The sequence below is a fragment of the Salmo salar genome, unplaced genomic scaffold, assembly GCF_905237065.1.
Source record: "Salmo salar unplaced genomic scaffold, Ssal_v3.1, whole genome shotgun sequence".
NCBI lineage: Eukaryota > Metazoa > Chordata > Actinopteri > Salmoniformes > Salmonidae > Salmo > Salmo salar.
In genome coordinates this window covers 14,310-30,471 of record NW_025548810.1, presented here as the reverse complement: position 1 = coordinate 30,471, position 16,162 = coordinate 14,310, and the positions used below count along the sequence as shown (strand labels likewise).

At 42.9% G+C, this 16,162-nt stretch overlaps 12 non-coding genes across 12 annotated transcripts; all 12 read left to right on the top strand.

Moving 5' to 3' along the window:
* The first annotated feature begins 141 nt into the window (after positions 1–141).
* On the top strand, positions 142–223 carry trnas-gcu (transfer RNA serine (anticodon GCU)). Its single transcript has one exon. It is a non-coding gene; the product is annotated as a tRNA-Ser (tRNA).
* A 477-nt stretch (positions 224–700) lies between these two features.
* Positions 701–782, top strand: trnas-gcu (transfer RNA serine (anticodon GCU)). The gene has a single exon. It is a non-coding gene; the product is annotated as a tRNA-Ser (tRNA).
* Positions 783–2,381: 1,599 nt separating this feature from the next.
* trnas-gcu (transfer RNA serine (anticodon GCU)) lies at positions 2,382–2,463 on the top strand. Its single transcript has one exon. It is a non-coding gene; the product is annotated as a tRNA-Ser (tRNA).
* Positions 2,464–2,940: 477 nt separating this feature from the next.
* On the top strand, positions 2,941–3,022 carry trnas-gcu (transfer RNA serine (anticodon GCU)). The gene has a single exon. It is a non-coding gene; the product is annotated as a tRNA-Ser (tRNA).
* Positions 3,023–3,499: 477 nt separating this feature from the next.
* trnas-gcu (transfer RNA serine (anticodon GCU)) lies at positions 3,500–3,581 on the top strand. The gene has a single exon. It is a non-coding gene; the product is annotated as a tRNA-Ser (tRNA).
* A 2,158-nt stretch (positions 3,582–5,739) lies between these two features.
* trnas-gcu (transfer RNA serine (anticodon GCU)) lies at positions 5,740–5,821 on the top strand. Its single transcript has one exon. It is a non-coding gene; the product is annotated as a tRNA-Ser (tRNA).
* Positions 5,822–6,860: 1,039 nt separating this feature from the next.
* Positions 6,861–6,942, top strand: trnas-gcu (transfer RNA serine (anticodon GCU)). Its single transcript has one exon. It is a non-coding gene; the product is annotated as a tRNA-Ser (tRNA).
* Positions 6,943–9,104: 2,162 nt separating this feature from the next.
* trnas-gcu (transfer RNA serine (anticodon GCU)) lies at positions 9,105–9,186 on the top strand. Its single transcript has one exon. It is a non-coding gene; the product is annotated as a tRNA-Ser (tRNA).
* Positions 9,187–9,664: 478 nt separating this feature from the next.
* Positions 9,665–9,746, top strand: trnas-gcu (transfer RNA serine (anticodon GCU)). Its single transcript has one exon. It is a non-coding gene; the product is annotated as a tRNA-Ser (tRNA).
* A 2,465-nt stretch (positions 9,747–12,211) lies between these two features.
* trnas-gcu (transfer RNA serine (anticodon GCU)) lies at positions 12,212–12,293 on the top strand. Its single transcript has one exon. It is a non-coding gene; the product is annotated as a tRNA-Ser (tRNA).
* A 478-nt stretch (positions 12,294–12,771) lies between these two features.
* Positions 12,772–12,853, top strand: trnas-gcu (transfer RNA serine (anticodon GCU)). The gene has a single exon. It is a non-coding gene; the product is annotated as a tRNA-Ser (tRNA).
* Positions 12,854–13,332: 479 nt separating this feature from the next.
* trnas-gcu (transfer RNA serine (anticodon GCU)) lies at positions 13,333–13,414 on the top strand. The gene has a single exon. It is a non-coding gene; the product is annotated as a tRNA-Ser (tRNA).
* The last annotated feature ends 2,748 nt before the right edge of the window (positions 13,415–16,162 follow it).

The window sequence follows — 16,162 nt, the reverse complement described above, 5'->3', positions numbered from 1 at the left end:
CCCAGACCCAACAGGTTAAATGTCTCGAAGGGATGGGACATGGCCCTCCAGGTTGCAATGCCTAACTTTCATCGATTTCAATCATGGGTTTACATACAGCAACTACAGTTTGTGGTGAAAAATGCCACGTGTGTACAAACGGATGAGGTGGCCGAGTGGTTAAGGCGATGGACTGCTAATCCATTGTGCTCTGCATTCATGGGTTTGAATCCCATCCTCATCGAGCAACCAAAAAATAAGACCTTTTTTATGGCACTGTAAGATTTTGACTTACGCAAACATTGGTAAGATGGCCGACTGCCACCGCAAGAGCACAGAACTTGGTATCTGAGTGGTGAAGGCGATGAACTACATGTGTAGATTGGAAAACCAACCTCTTCGCAAATGTTTTTTTATTTCTTCTCTTGCATGGCCCCACATGAATATAGAATCCCTGCACACTCCTAGAGCGACTGATAAGATTCAGGTATTGAAGAATAGCTTTACCAAGGGCAACCTCAACGGTGGGATTTGAACCGACACCTCTACACACTTAATCAAGCACTTTAGACCACTCAGCCTGACAACACATTTGTTAAATGTCTCGATGGGATCGACACATGGCCCTGCCGTTGCAATGCCTAACTTTCATCGATTTCAATCATGGGTTTACATACAGCAACTACAGTTTGTGGTGGAAAATACCACGTGTGTACAAACGGATGAGGTGGCCGAGTGGTTAAGGCGATGGACTGCTAATCCATTGTGCCCTGCATTCATGGGTTCGAATCCCATCCTCATCGAGCAACCAAAAAAATAAGACTTTTTTATGGCACTGTAAGATTTTGACTTACGCAAACATTGGTAAGATGGCCGACTGCCACCGCAAGAGCACAGAACTTGGTATCTGAGTGGTGAAGGCGATGAACTACATGTGTAGATTGGAAAACCAACCTCTTCGCAAATGTTTTTTTATTTCTTCTCTTGCATGGCCCCACATGAATATAGAATCCCTGCACACTCCTAGAGCGACTGATAAGATTCAGGTATTGAAGAATAGCTTTACCAAGGGCAACCTCAACGATGGGATTTGAACCAACACCTCCACACACTTAATCAAGCACTTTAGACCACTCAGCCTGACAACACATTTGTTAAATGTCTCGATGGGATCGACACATGGCCCTGCCGTTGCAATGCCTAACTTTCATCGATTTCAATCATGGGTTTACATACAGCAACTACAGTTTGTGGTGGAAAATACCACGTGTGTACAAACGGATGAGGTGGCCGAGTGGTTAAGGCGATGGACTGCTAATCCATTGTGCCCTGCATTCATGTGTTCGAATCCCATCCTCATCGAGCAACCAAAAAAATAAGACCTTTTTTATGGCACTGTAAGATTTTGACTTACGCAAACATTGGTAAGATGGCCGACTGCCACCGCAAGAGCACAGAACTTGGTATCTGAGTGGTGAAGGCGATGAACTACATGTGTAGATTGGAAAACCAACCTCTTCGCAAATGTTTTTTTTATTTCTTCTCTTGCATGGCCCCACATGAATATAGAATCCCTGCACACTCCTAGAGCGACTGATAAGATTCAGGTATTGAAGAATAGCTTTACCAAGGGCAACCTCAACGGTGGGATTTGAACCAACACCTCCACACACTTAATCAAGCACTTTAGACCACTCAGCCTGACAACACATTTGTTAAATGTCTCGATGGGATCGACACATGGCCCTGCCGTTGCAATGCCTAACTTTCATCGATTTCAATCATGGGTTTACATACAGCAACTACAGTTTGTGGTGGAAAATACCACGTGTGTACAAACGGATGAGGTGGCCGAGTGGTTAAGGCGATGGACTGCTAATCCATTGTGCCCTGCATTCATGTGTTTGAATCCCATCCTCATCGAGCAACCAAAAAAATAAGACCTTTTTTATGGCACTGTAAGATTTTGACTTACGCAAACATTGGTAAGATGGCCGACTGCCACCGCAAGAGCACAGAACTTGGTATCTGAGTGGTGAAGGCGATGAACTACATGTGTAGATTGGAAAACCAACCTCTTCGCAAATGTTTTTTTTATTTCTTCTCTTGCATGGCCCCACATGAATATAGAATCCCTGCACACTCCTAGAGCGACTGATAAGATTCAGGTATTGAAGAATAGCTTTACCAAGGGCAACCTCAACGGTGGGATTTGAACCGACACCTCCACACACTTAATCAAGCACTTTAGACCACTCAGCCTGACAACACATTTGTTAAATGTCTCGATGGGATGGACACATGGCCCTGCCGTTGCAATGCCTAACTTTCATCGATTTCAATCATGGGTTTACATACAGAAACTACAGTTTGTGGTGGAAAATACCACGTGTGTACAAACGGATGAGGTGGCCGAGTGGTTAAGGCGATGGACTGCTAATCCATTGTGCCCTGCATGCATGTGTTCGAATCCCATCCTCATCGAGCAACCAAAAAAATAAGACCTTTTTATGGCACTGTAAGATTTTGACTTACGCAAACATTGGTAAGATGGCCGACTGCCACCGCAAGAGCACAGAACTTGGTATCTGAGTGGTGAAGGCGATGAACTACATGTGTAGATTGGAAAACCAACCTCTTCGCAAATGTTTTTTTATTTCTTCTCTTGCATGGCCCCACATGAATATAGAATCCCTGCACACTCCTAGAGCGACTGATAAGATTCAGGTATTGAAGAATAGCTTTACCAAGGGCAACCTCAACGATGGGATTTGAACCAACACCTCCACACACTTAATCAAGCACTTTAGACCACTCAGCCTGACAACACATTTGTTAAATGTCTCGATGGGATCGACACATGGCCCTGCCGTTGCAATGCCTAACTTTCATCGATTTCAATCATGGGTTTACATACAGCAACTACAGTTTGTGGTGGAAAATGCCACATGTGTACAAACGGATGAGGTGGCCGAGTGGTTAAGGCGATGGACTGCTAATCCATTGTGCCCTGCATGCATGTGTTCGAATCCCATCCTCATCGAGCAACCAAAAAATAAGACCTTTTTTATGGCACTGTAAGATTTTGACTTACGCAAACATTGGTAAGATGGCCGACTGCCACCGCAAGAGCACAGAACTTGGTATCTGAGTGGTGAAGGCGATGAACTACATGTGTAGATTGGAAAACCAACCTCTTCGCAAATGTTTTTTTATTTCTTCTCTTGCATGGCCCCACATGAATATAGAATCCCTGCACACTCCTAGAGCGACTGATAAGATTCAGGTATTGAAGAATAGCTTTACCAAGGGCAACCTCAACGATGGGATTTGAACCAACACCTCCACACACTTAATCAAGCACTTTAGACCACTCAGCCTGACAACACATTTGTTAAATGTCTCGATGGGATCGACACATGGCCCTGCCGTTGCAATGCCTAACTTTCATCGATTTCAATCATGGGTTTACATACAGCAACTACAGTTTGTGGTGGAAAATACCACATGTGTACAAACGGATGAGGTGGCCGAGTGGTTAAGGCGATGGACTGCTAATCCATTGTGCCCTGCATGCATGTGTTCGAATCCCATCCTCATCGAGCAACCAAAAAAATAAGACCTTTTTTATGGCACTGTAAGATTTTGACTTACGCAAACATTGGTAAGATGGCCGACTGCCACCGCAAGAGCACAGAACTTGGTATCTGAGTGGTGAAGGCGATGAACTACATGTGTAGATTGGAAAACCAACCTCTTCGCAAATGTTTTTTTATTTCTTCTCTTGCATGGCCCCACATGAATATAGAATCCCTGCACACTCCTAGAGCGACTGATAAGATTCAGGTATTGAAGAAAAGCTTTACCAAGGGCAACCTCAACGATGGGATTTGAACCGACACCTCCACACACTTAATCAAGCACTTTAGACCACTCAGCCTGACAACACATTTGTTAAATGTCTCGATGGGATCGACACATGGCCCTGCCGTTGCAATGCCTAACTTTCATCGATTTCAATCATGGGTTTACATACAGCAACTACAGTTTGTGGTGGAAAATACCACGTCCGTACAAACGGATGAGGTGGCCGAGTGGTTAAAGCGATGGACTACTAATCCATTGTGCCCTGCATTCATGTGTTTGAATCCCATCCTCATCGAGCAACCAAAAAAATAAGACCTTTTTATGGCACTGTAAGATTTTGACTTACGCAAACATTGGTAAGATGGCCGACTGCCACCGCAAGAGCACAGAACTTGGTATCTGAGTGGTGAAGGCGATGAACTACATGTGTAGATTGGAAAACCAACCTCTTCGCAAATGTTTTTTTATTTCTTCTCTTGCATGGCCCCACATGAATATAGAATCCCTGCACACTCCTAGAGCGACTGATAAGATTCAGGTATTGAAGAATAGCTTTACCAAGGGCAACCTCAACGGTGGGATTTGAACCGACACCTCCACACACTTAATCAAGCACTTTAGACCACTCAGCCTGACAACACATTTGTTAAATGTCTCGATGGGATCGACACATGGCCCTGCCGTTGCAATGCCTAACTTTCATCGATTTCAATCATGGGTTTACATACAGCAACTACAGTTTGTGGTGGAAAATACCACGTGTGTACAAACGGATGAGGTGGCCGAGTGGTTAAGGCGATGGACTGCTAATCCATTGTGCCCTGCATTCATGTGTTTGAATCCCATCCTCATCGAGCAACCAAAAAAATAAGACCTTTTTTATGGCACTGTAAGATTTTGACTTACGCAAACATTGGTAAGATGGCCGACTGCCACCGCAAGAGCACAGAACTTGGTATCTGAGTGGTGAAGGCGATGAACTACATGTGTAGATTGGAAAACCAACCTCTTCGCAAATGTTTTTTTTATTTCTTCTCTTGCATGGCCCCACATGAATATAGAATCCCTGCACACTCCTAGAGCGACTGATAAGATTCAGGTATTGAAGAATAGCTTTACCAAGGGCAACCTCAACGGTGGGATTTGAACCAACACCTCCACACACTTAATCAAGCACTTTAGACCACTCAGCCTGACAACACATTTGTTAAATGTCTCGATGGGATCGACACATGGCCCTGCCGTTGCAATGCCTAACTTTCATCGATTTCAATCATGGGTTTACATACAGAAACTACAGTTTGTGGTGGAAAATATCACGTGTGTACAAACGGATGAGGTGGCCGAGTGGTTAAGGCGATGGACTGCTAATCCATTGTGCCCTGCATTCATGTGTTTGAATCCCATCCTCATCGAGCAACCAAAAAAATAAGACCTTTTTATGGCACTGTAAGATTTTGACTTACGCAAACATTGGTAAGATGGCCGACTGCCACCGCAAGAGCACAGAACTTGGTATCTGAGTGGTGAAGGCGATGAACTACATGTGTAGATTGGAAAACCAACCTCTTCGCAAATGTTTTTTTTATTTCTTCTCTTGCATGGCCCCACATGAATATAGAATCCCTGCACACTCCTAGAGCGACTGATAAGATTCAGGTATTGAAGAATAGCTTTACCAAGGGCAACCTCAACGGTGGGATTTGAACCAACACCTCCACACACTTAATCAAGCACTTTAGACCACTCAGCCTGACAACACATTTGTTAAATGTCTCGATGGGATCGACACATGGCCCTGCCGTTGCAATGCCTAACTTTCATCGATTTCAATCATGGGTTTACATACAGCAACTACAGTTTGTGGGTGAAAATACCACATGTGTACAAACGGATGAGGTGGCCGAGTGGTTAAGGCGATGGACTGCTAATCCATTGTGCTCTGCATGCATGGGTTCGAATCCCATCCTCATCGAGCAACCAAAAAAATAAGACCTTTTTTATGGCACTGTAAGATTTTGACTTACGCAAACATTGGTAAGATGGCCGACTGCCACCGCAAGAGCACAGAACTTGGTATCTGAGTGGTGAAGGCGATGAACTACATGTGTAGATTGGAAAACCAACCTCTTCGCAAATGTTTTTTTTATTTCTTCTCTTGCATGGCCCCACATGAATATAGAATCCCTGCACACTCCTAGAGCGACTGATAAGATTCAGGTATTGAAGAAAAGCTTTACCAAGGGCAACCTCAACGGTGGGATTTGAACCGACACCTCCACACACTTAATCAAGCACTTTAGACCACTCAGCCTGACAACACATTTGTTAAATGTCTCGATGGGATCGACACATGGCCCTGCCGTTGCAATGCCTAACTTTCATCGATTTCAATCATGGGTTTACATACAGAAACTACAGTTTGTGGTGGAAAATACCACGTGTGTACAAACGGATGAGGTGGCCGAGTGGTTAAGGCGATGGACTGCTAATCCATTGTGCCCTGCATTCATGTGTTTGAATCCCATCCTCATCGAGCAACCAAAAAAATAAGACCTTTTTATGGCACTGTAAGATTTTGACTTACGCAAACATTGGTAAGATGGCCGACTGCCACCGCAAGAGCACAGAACTTGGTATCTGAGTGGTGAAGGCGATGAACTACATGTGTAGATTGGAAAACCAACCTCTTCGCAAATGTTTTTTTTATTTCTTCTCTTGCATGGCCCCACATGAATATAGAATCCCTGCACACTCCTAGAGCGACTGATAAGATTCAGGTATTGAAGAATAGCTTTACCAAGGGCAACCTCAACGATGGGATTTGAACCGACACCTCCACACACTTAATCAAGCACTTTAGACCACTCAGCCTGACAACACATTTGTTAAATGTCTCGATGGGATCGACACATGGCCCTGCCGTTGCAATGCCTAACTTTCATCGATTTCAATCATGGGTTTACATACAGCAACTACAGTTTGTGGTGGAAAATACCACGTGTGTACAAACGGATGAGGTGGCCGAGTGGTTAAGGCGATGGACTGCTAATCCATTGTGCTCTGCATGCATGGGTTCGAATCCCATCCTCATCGAGCAACCAAAAAAATAAGACCTTTTTTTATGGCACTGTAAGATTTTGACTTACGCAAACATTGGTAAGATGGCCGACTGCCACCGCAAGAGCACAGAACTTGGTATCTGAGTGGTGAAGGCGATGAACTACATGTGTAGATTGGAAAACCAACCTCTTCGCAAATGTTTTTTTATTTCTTCTCTTGCATGGCCCCACATGAATATAGAATCCCTGCACACTCCTAGAGCGACTGATAAGATTCAGGTATTGAAGAATAGCTTTACCAAGGGCAACCTCAACGGTGGGATTTGAACCAACACCTCCACACACTTAATCAAGCACTTTAGACCACTCAGCCTGACAACACATTTGTTAAATGTCTCGATGGGATCGACACATGGCCCTGCCGTTGCAATGCCTAACTTTCATCGATTTCAATCATGGGTTTACATACAGCAACTACAGTTTGTGGTGGAAAATACCACGTGTGTACAAACGGATGAGGTGGCCGAGTGGTTAAGGCGATGGACTGCTAATCCATTGTGCCCTGCATGCATGTGTTTGAATCCCATCCTCATCGAGCAACCAAAAAAATAAGACCTTTTTTATGGCACTGTAAGATTTTGACTTACGCAAACATTGGTAAGATGGCCGACTGCCACCGCAAGAGCACAGAACTTGGTATCTGAGTGGTGAAGGCGATGAACTACATGTGTAGATTGGAAAACCAACCTCTTCGCAAATGTTTTTTTTATTTCTTCTCTTGCATGGCCCCACATGAATATAGAATCCCTGCACACTCCTAGAGCGACTGATAAGATTCAGGTATTGAAGAAAAGCTTTACCAAGGGCAACCTCAACGGTGGGATTTGAACCGACACCTCCACACACTTAATCAAGCACTTTAGACCACTCAGCCTGACAACACATTTGTTAAATGTCTCGATGGGATCGACACATGGCCCTGCCGTTGCAATGCCTAACTTTCATCGATTTCAATCATGGGTTTACATACAGCAACTACAGTTTGTGGTGGAAAATACCACGTGTGTACAAACGGATGAGGTGGCCGAGTGGTTAAGGCGATGGACTGCTAATCCATTGTGCCCTGCATTCATGTGTTTGAATCCCATCCTCATCGAGCAACCAAAAAAATAAGACCTTTTTTATGGCACTGTAAGATTTTGACTTACGCAAACATTGGAAAGATGGCCGACTGCCACCGCAAGAGCACAGAACTTGGTATCTGAGTGGTGAAGGCGATGAACTACATGTGTAGATTGGAAAACCAACCTCTTCGCAAATGTTTTTTTTATTTCTTCTCTTGCATGGCCCCACATGAATATAGAATCCCTGCACACTCCTAGAGCGACTGATAAGATTCAGGTATTGAAGAAAAGCTTTACCAAGGGCAACCTCAACGGTGGGATTTGAACCGACACCTCCACACACTTAATCAAGCACTTTAGACCACTCAGCCTGACAACACATTTGTTAAATGTCTCGATGGGATCGACACATGGCCCTGCCGTTGCAATGCCTAACTTTCATCGTTTTCAATCATGGGTTTACATACAGCAACTACAGTTTGTGGTTGAAAATATCACGTGTGTACAAACGGATGAGGTGGCCGAGTGGTTAAGGCGATGGACTGCTAATCCATTGTGCCCTGCATTCATGTGTTTGAATCCCATCCTCATCGAGCAACCAAAAAAATAAGACCTTTTTTATGGCACTGTAAGATTTTGACTTACGCAAACATTGGTAAGATGGCCGACTGCCACCGCAAGAGCACAGAACTTGGTATCTGAGTGGTGAAGGCGATGAACTACATGTGTAGATTGGAAAACCAACCTCTTCGCAAATGTTTTTTTTATTTCTTCTCTTGCATGGCCCCACATGAATATAGAATCCCTGCACACTCCTAGAGCGACTGATAAGATTCAGGTATTGAAGAAAAGCTTTACCAAGGGCAACCTCAATGATGGGATTTGAACCGACACCTCCACACACTTAATCAAGCACTTTAGACCACTCAGCCTGACAACACATTTGTTAAATGTCTCGATGGGATGGACACATGGCCCTGCCGTTGCAATGCCTAACTTTCATCGATTTCAATCATGGGTTTACATACAGAAACTACAGTTTGTGGTGGAAAATACCACATGTGAACAAATGGAAGAGGTGGCCGAGTGGTTAAGGCGATGGACTGCTAATCCATTGTGCCCTGCATGCATGGGTTCGAATCCCATCCTCATCGAGCAACCAAAAAAATAAGACCTTTTTCATGGCACTGTAAGATTTTGACTTACGCAAACATTGGTAAGATGGCCGACTGCCACCGCAAGAGCACAGAACTTGGTATCTGAGTGGTGAAGGCGATGAACTACATGTGTAGATTGGAAAACCAACCTCTTCGCAAATGTTTTTTTATTTCTTCTCTTGCATGGCCCCACATGAATATAGAATCCCTGCACACTCCTAGAGCGACTGATAAGATTCAGGTATTGAAGAAAAGCTTTACCAAGGGCAACCTCAACGGTGGGATTTGAACCGACACCTCCACACACTTAATCAAGCACTTTAGACCACTCAGCCTGACAACACATTTGTTAAATGTCTCGATGGGATCGACACATGGCCCTGCCGTTGCAATGCCTAACTTTCATCGATTTCAATCATGGGTTTACATACAGCAACTACAGTTTGTGGTGGAAAATACCACATGTGTACAAACGGATGAGGTGGCCGAGTGGTTAAGGCGATGGACTGCTAATCCATTGTGCTCTGCATGCATGGGTTCGAATCCCATCCTCATCGAGCAACCAAAAAAATATGACTTTTTTTATGGCACTGTAAGATTTTGACTTACGCAAACATTGGTAAGATGGCCGACTGCCACCGCAAGAGCACAGAACTTGGTATCTGAGTGGTGAAGGCGATGAACTACATGTGTAGATTGGAAAACCAACCTCTTCGCAAATGTTTTTTTTATTTCTTCTCTTGCATGGCCCCACATGAATATAGAATCCCTGCACACTCCTAGAGCGACTGATAAGATTCAGGTATTGAAGAAAAGCTTTACCAAGGGCAACCTCAATGATGGGATTTGAACCGACACCTCCACACACTTAATCAAGCACTTTAGACCACTCAGCCTGACAACACATTTGTTAAATGTCTCGATGGGATCGACACATGGCCCTGCCTTGCAATGCCTAACTTTCATTGATTTCAATCATGGGTTTATACAGCAACTACAGTTTGTGGTGGAAAATACCACATGTACAAACATGAGGTGCCGTACCTGTTGGGTCTAGGGGCAGCATTTGCACGTCTGGATAAAAAAAAATGTACCCGATTTAATCTGGTTACTAATCCTACCCAGTAACTAGAATATGCATATACTTATTATATATGGATAGAAAACACTCTAAAGTTTCCAAAACTGTTTGAATGGTGTCTGTGAGTATAACAGAACTCATTTGGCAGGCAAAACCCTGAGACATTTTCTGACAGGAAGTGGATACCTGATGTGTTGTATTGACTTTAAACCTATCCCATTGAAAAACACAGGGGTTTAGGAATATTTTGGCACTTCCTATTGCTTCCACTAGATGTCACCAGCCTTTACAAAGTGTTTTGAGTCTTCTGGAGGGAGATCTGACCGAACAAGAGCCATGGAACGGTGATGTCCCATTAGACACCTGGCGCGCTACTTCATGTTGGGTACCCCTCGTTCCAATACGTTATAAAAGACTATGCATTCGTCCACCTTGAATATTATTCATGTTCTGGTTAAAAAAGGCCCTAATGATTTATGCTATACAACGTTTGACATGTTTGAACGAACGGAAATATATTTTTTCCCCCTCGTTCATGACGAGAAGTCCGGCTGGCTTACATCATGTGCTAACGAGACGGAGATTTTTGGACATAAATGATGAGCTTTTTTGAACAAAACTACATTCGTTATGGACCTGTGATACCTGGAAGTGACATCTGATGAAGAGAATCAAAGGTAATGGATTATTTACATAGTATTTTCGATTTTAGATCTCCCCAACATGACGTCTAGTCTGTATCGCAACGCCGTATTTTTCTGGGCACAGTGCTCAGATTATTGCAAAGTGTGATTTCCCAGTAAGGTTATTTTTAAATCTGGCAAGTTGATTGCGTTCAAAAGATGTAAATCTATAATTCTTTAAATGACAATATAATATTTTACCAATGTTTTCTAATTTTAATTATTTAATTTGTGACGCTGACTTGACTGCCGGTTATTGGAGGGAAACGATTTCCTCAACATCAATGCCATAGTAAAACGCTGTTTTTGGATATAAATATCAACTTGATAGAACTAAAAATGCATGCATTGTCTAACATAATGTCCTAGGAGTGTCATCTGATGGAGATTGTAAAAGGTTAGTGTATCATTTTAGCTGGTTTTATGGTTTTGGTGACCCTGTCTTTGACTTGACAAAACATTACACACAACTCTTGTAAATGTACTGTCCTAACATACTCTAAATTTATGCTTTCGCCGTAAAACCTTTTGAAATCGTAAAACGTGGTTAGATTAAGGAGATGTTTATCTTTCAAATGGTGTAACATAGTTGTATTTTTGAAAAATTTGAATTTTGACATTTATTTGGATTCAAATTTGCCGCTCTTGAAATGCACCTGCTGTTGATGGAGTGCACCACGGGTGGCACGCTAGCGTCCCACCTAGCCCCAAGAGGTTAAAGGCGATGGACTGCTAATCCATTGCGCTCTGCATGCATGGGTTCGAATCACATCCTCATCGAGCAACCCAAAAAATATGACTTTTTTTATGGCACTGTAAGATTTTGACTTACGCAAACATTGGTAAGATGTCCGACTGCCACCGCAAGAGCACAGAACTTGGTATCTGAGTGGTGAAGGCGATGAACTACATGTGTAGATTGGAAAACCAACTTCTTCGCAAATGTTTTTTTATTTCTTCTCTTGCATGGCCCCACATGAATATAGAATCCCTGCACACTCCTAGAGCGACTGATAAGATTCAGGTATTGAAGAAAAGCTTTACCAAGGGCAACCTCAATGATGGGATTTGAACCGACACCTCCACACACTTAATCAAGCACTTTAGACCACTCAGCCTGACAACACATTTGTTAAATGTCTCGATGGGATCGACACATGGCCCTGCCGTTGCAATGCCTAACTTTCATCGATTTCAATCATGGGTTTACATACAGCAACTACAGTTTGTGGTGGAAAATACCACATGAGTACAAATGGATGAGGTGGCCGAGTGGTTAAGGCGATGGACTGCTAATCCATTGTGCTCTGCATGCATGGGCTCGAATCCCATCCTCATCGAGAAACCAAAAAAATATGACTTTTTTATGGCACTGTAAGATTTTGACTTACGCAAACATTGGTAAGATGTCCGACTGCCACCGCAAGAGCACAGAACTTGGTATCTGAGTGGTGAAGGCGATGAACTACATGTGTAGATTGGAAAACCAACCTCTTCGCAAATGTTTTTTTTATTTCTTCTCTTGCATGGCCCCACATGAATATAGAATCCCTGCACACTCCTAGAGCGACTGATAAGATTCAGGTATTGAAGAAAAGCTTTACCAAGGGCAACCTCAATGATGGGATTTGAACCGACACCTCCACACACTTAATCAAGCACTTTAGACCACTCAGCCTGACAACACATTTGTTAAATGTGTCGATGGGATGGACACATGGCCCTGCCGTTGCAATGCCTAACTTTCATTGATTTCAATCATGGGTTTACATACAGCAACTACAGTTTCTGGGTGAAAATGCCACATGTGTACAAACGGATGAGGTGGCCGAGTGGTTAAGGCGATGGACTGCTAATCCATTGTGCTCTGCATGCATGGGTTCGAATCCCATCCTCATCGATCAACCAAAAAAATAAGACCTTTTTTATGGCACTGTAAGATTTTGACTTACGCAAACATTGGTAAGATGGCCGACTGCCACCGCAAGAGCACAGAACTTGGTATCTGAGTGGTGAAGGCGATGAACGACATGTGTAGATTGGAAAACCAACCTCTTCGCAAATGTTTTTTTTATTTCTTCTCTTGCATGGCCCCACATGAATATAGAATCCCTGCACACTCCTAGAGCGACTGATAAGATTCAGGTATTGAAGAAAAGCTTTACCAAGGGCAACCTCAATGATGGGATTTGAACCGACACCTCCACACACTTAATCAAGCACTTTAGACCACTCAGCCTGACAACACATTTGTTAAATGTCTCGATGGGATCGACACATGGCCCTGCCGTTGCAATGCCTAACTTTCATCGATTTCAATCATGGGTTTACATACAGCAACTACAGTTTGTGGTGGAAAATACCTCATGTGTACAAATGGATGAGGTGGCCGAGTGGTTAAGGCGATGGACTGCTAATCCATTGTGCTCTGCATGCATGGGTTCGAATCCCATCCTCATCGAGCAACCCAAAAAATAATGACTTTTTATGGCACTGTAAGATTTTGACTTACGCAAACATTGGTAAGATGGCCGACTGCCACCGCAAGAGCACAGAACTTGGTATCTGAGTGGTGAAGGCGATGAACTACATGTGTAGATTGGAAAACCAACCTCTTCGCAAATGTTTTTTTTATTTCTTCTCTTGCATGGCCCCACATGAATATAGAATCCCTTCACACTCCTAGAGCGACTGATAAGATTCAGGTATTGAAGAATAGCTTTACCAAGGTCAACCTCAACGGTGGGATTTGAACCAACACCTCCACACACTTAATCAAGCACTTTAGACCACTCAGCCTGACAACACATTTGTTAAATGTCTCGATGGGATGGACACATGGCCCTGCCGTTGCAATGCCTAACTTTCATCGATTTCAATCATGGGTTTACATACAGCAACTACAGTTTGTGGTGGAAAATGCCACATGTGTACAAACGGATGAGGTGGCCGAGTGGTTAAGGCGATTGACTGCTAATCCATTGTGCTCTGCATGCATGGGTTTGAATCCTATCCTCATCGATCAACCAAAAAAATAAGACCTTTTTTTATGGCACTGTAAGATTTTGACTTACGCAAACATTGGTAAGATGGCCGACTGCCACCGCAAGAGCACAGAACTTGGTATCTGAGTGGTGAAGGCGATGAACTACATGTGTAGATTGGAAAACCAACCTCTTCGCAAATGTTTTTTTAATTTCTTCTCTTGCATGGCCCCACATGAATATAGAATCCCTGCACACTCCTAGAGCGACTGATAAGATTCAGGTATTGAAGAAAAGCTTTACCAAGGGCAACCTCAATGATGGGATTTGAACCGACACCTCCACACACTTAATCAAGCACTTTAGACCACTCAGCCTGACAACACATTTGTTAAATGTCTCGATGGGATCGACACATGGCCCTGCCGTTGCAATGCCTAACTTTCATTGATTTCAATCATGGGTTTACATACAGCAACTACAGTTTGTGGTGGAAAATACCACATGAGTACAAATGGATGAGGTGGCCGAGTGGTTAACCTGTTGGGTCTAGGGGGCAGCATTTGCACGTCTGGATAAAAAAAATGTACCCGATTTAATCTGGTTACTAATCCTACCCAGTAACTACAATATGCATATACTTATTATATATGGATAGAAAACACTCTAAAGTTTCCAAAACTGTTTGAATGGTGTCTGTGAGTATAACAGAACTCATTTGGCAGGCAAAACCCTGAGACATTTTCTGACAGGAAGTGGATACCTGATGTGTTGTATTGACTTTAAACCTATCCCATTGAAAAACACAGGGGTTTAGGAATATTTTGGCACTTCCTATTGCTTCCACTAGATGTCACCAGCCTTTACAAAGTGTTTTGAGTCTTCTGGAGGGAGATCTGACCGAACAAGAGCCATGGAACGTTGATGTCCCATTAGACACCTGGCGCGCTAGTTCATGTTGGGTACCCTCGTTCCAATACGTTATAAAAGAGTATGCATTCGTCCACCTTGAATATTATTCATGTTCTGGTTAAAAAAGGCCCTAATGATTTATGCTATACAACGTTTGACATGTTTGAACGAACGGAAATATATTTTTCCCCTCGTTCATGACGAGAAGTCCGGCTGGCTTACATCATGTGCTAACGAGACGGAGATTTTTGGACATAAATGATGAGCTTTTTTGAACAAAACTACATTCGTTATGGACCTGTGATACCTGGAAGTGACATCTGATGAAGAGAATCAAAGGTAATGGATTATTTACATAGTATTTTCGATTTTAGATCTCCCCAACATGACGTCTAGTCTGTATCGCAACGCCGTATTTTTCTGGGCGCAGTGCTCAGATTATTGCAAAGTGTGATTTCCCAGTAAGGTTATTTTTAAATCTGGCAAGTTGATTGCGTTCAAAAGATGTAAATCTATAATTCTTTAAATGACAATATAATATTTTACCAATGTTTTCTAATTTTAATTATTTAATTTGTGACGCTGACTTGACTGCCGGTTATTGGAGGGAAACGATTTCCTCAACATCAATGCCATAGTAAAACGCTGTTTTTGATATAAATATGAACTTGATAGAACTAAAAATGCATGCATTGTCTAACATAATGTCCTAGGAGTGTCATCTGATGGAGATTGTAAAAGGTTAGTGCATCATTTTAGCTGGTTTTATGGTTTTGGTGACCCTGTCTTTGACTTGACAAAACATTACACACAACTCTTGTAAATGTACTGTCCTAACATAGTCTAAATTTATGCTTTCGCCGTAAAACCTTTTTGAAATCGTAAAACGTGGTTAGATTAAGGAGATGTTTATCTTTCAAATGGTGTAACATAGTTGTATTTTTGAAAAATTTGAATTTTGACATTTATTTGGATTCAAATTTGCCGCTCTTGAAATGCACCTGCTGTTGATGGAGTGCACCACGGGTGGCACGCTAGCGTCCCACCTAGCCCCAAGAGGTTAAGGCGATGGACTGCTAATCCATTGTGCTCTGCATGCATGGGCTCGAATCCCATCCTCATCGAGAAACCAAAAAAATATGACTTTTTTATGGCACTGTAAGATTTTGACTTACGCAAACATTGGTAAGATGTCCGACTGCCACCGCAAGAGCACAGAACTTGGTATCTGAGTGGTGAAGGCGATGAACTACATGTGTAGATTGGAAAACCAACCTCTTCGCAAATGTTTTTTTATTTCTTCTCTTGCATGG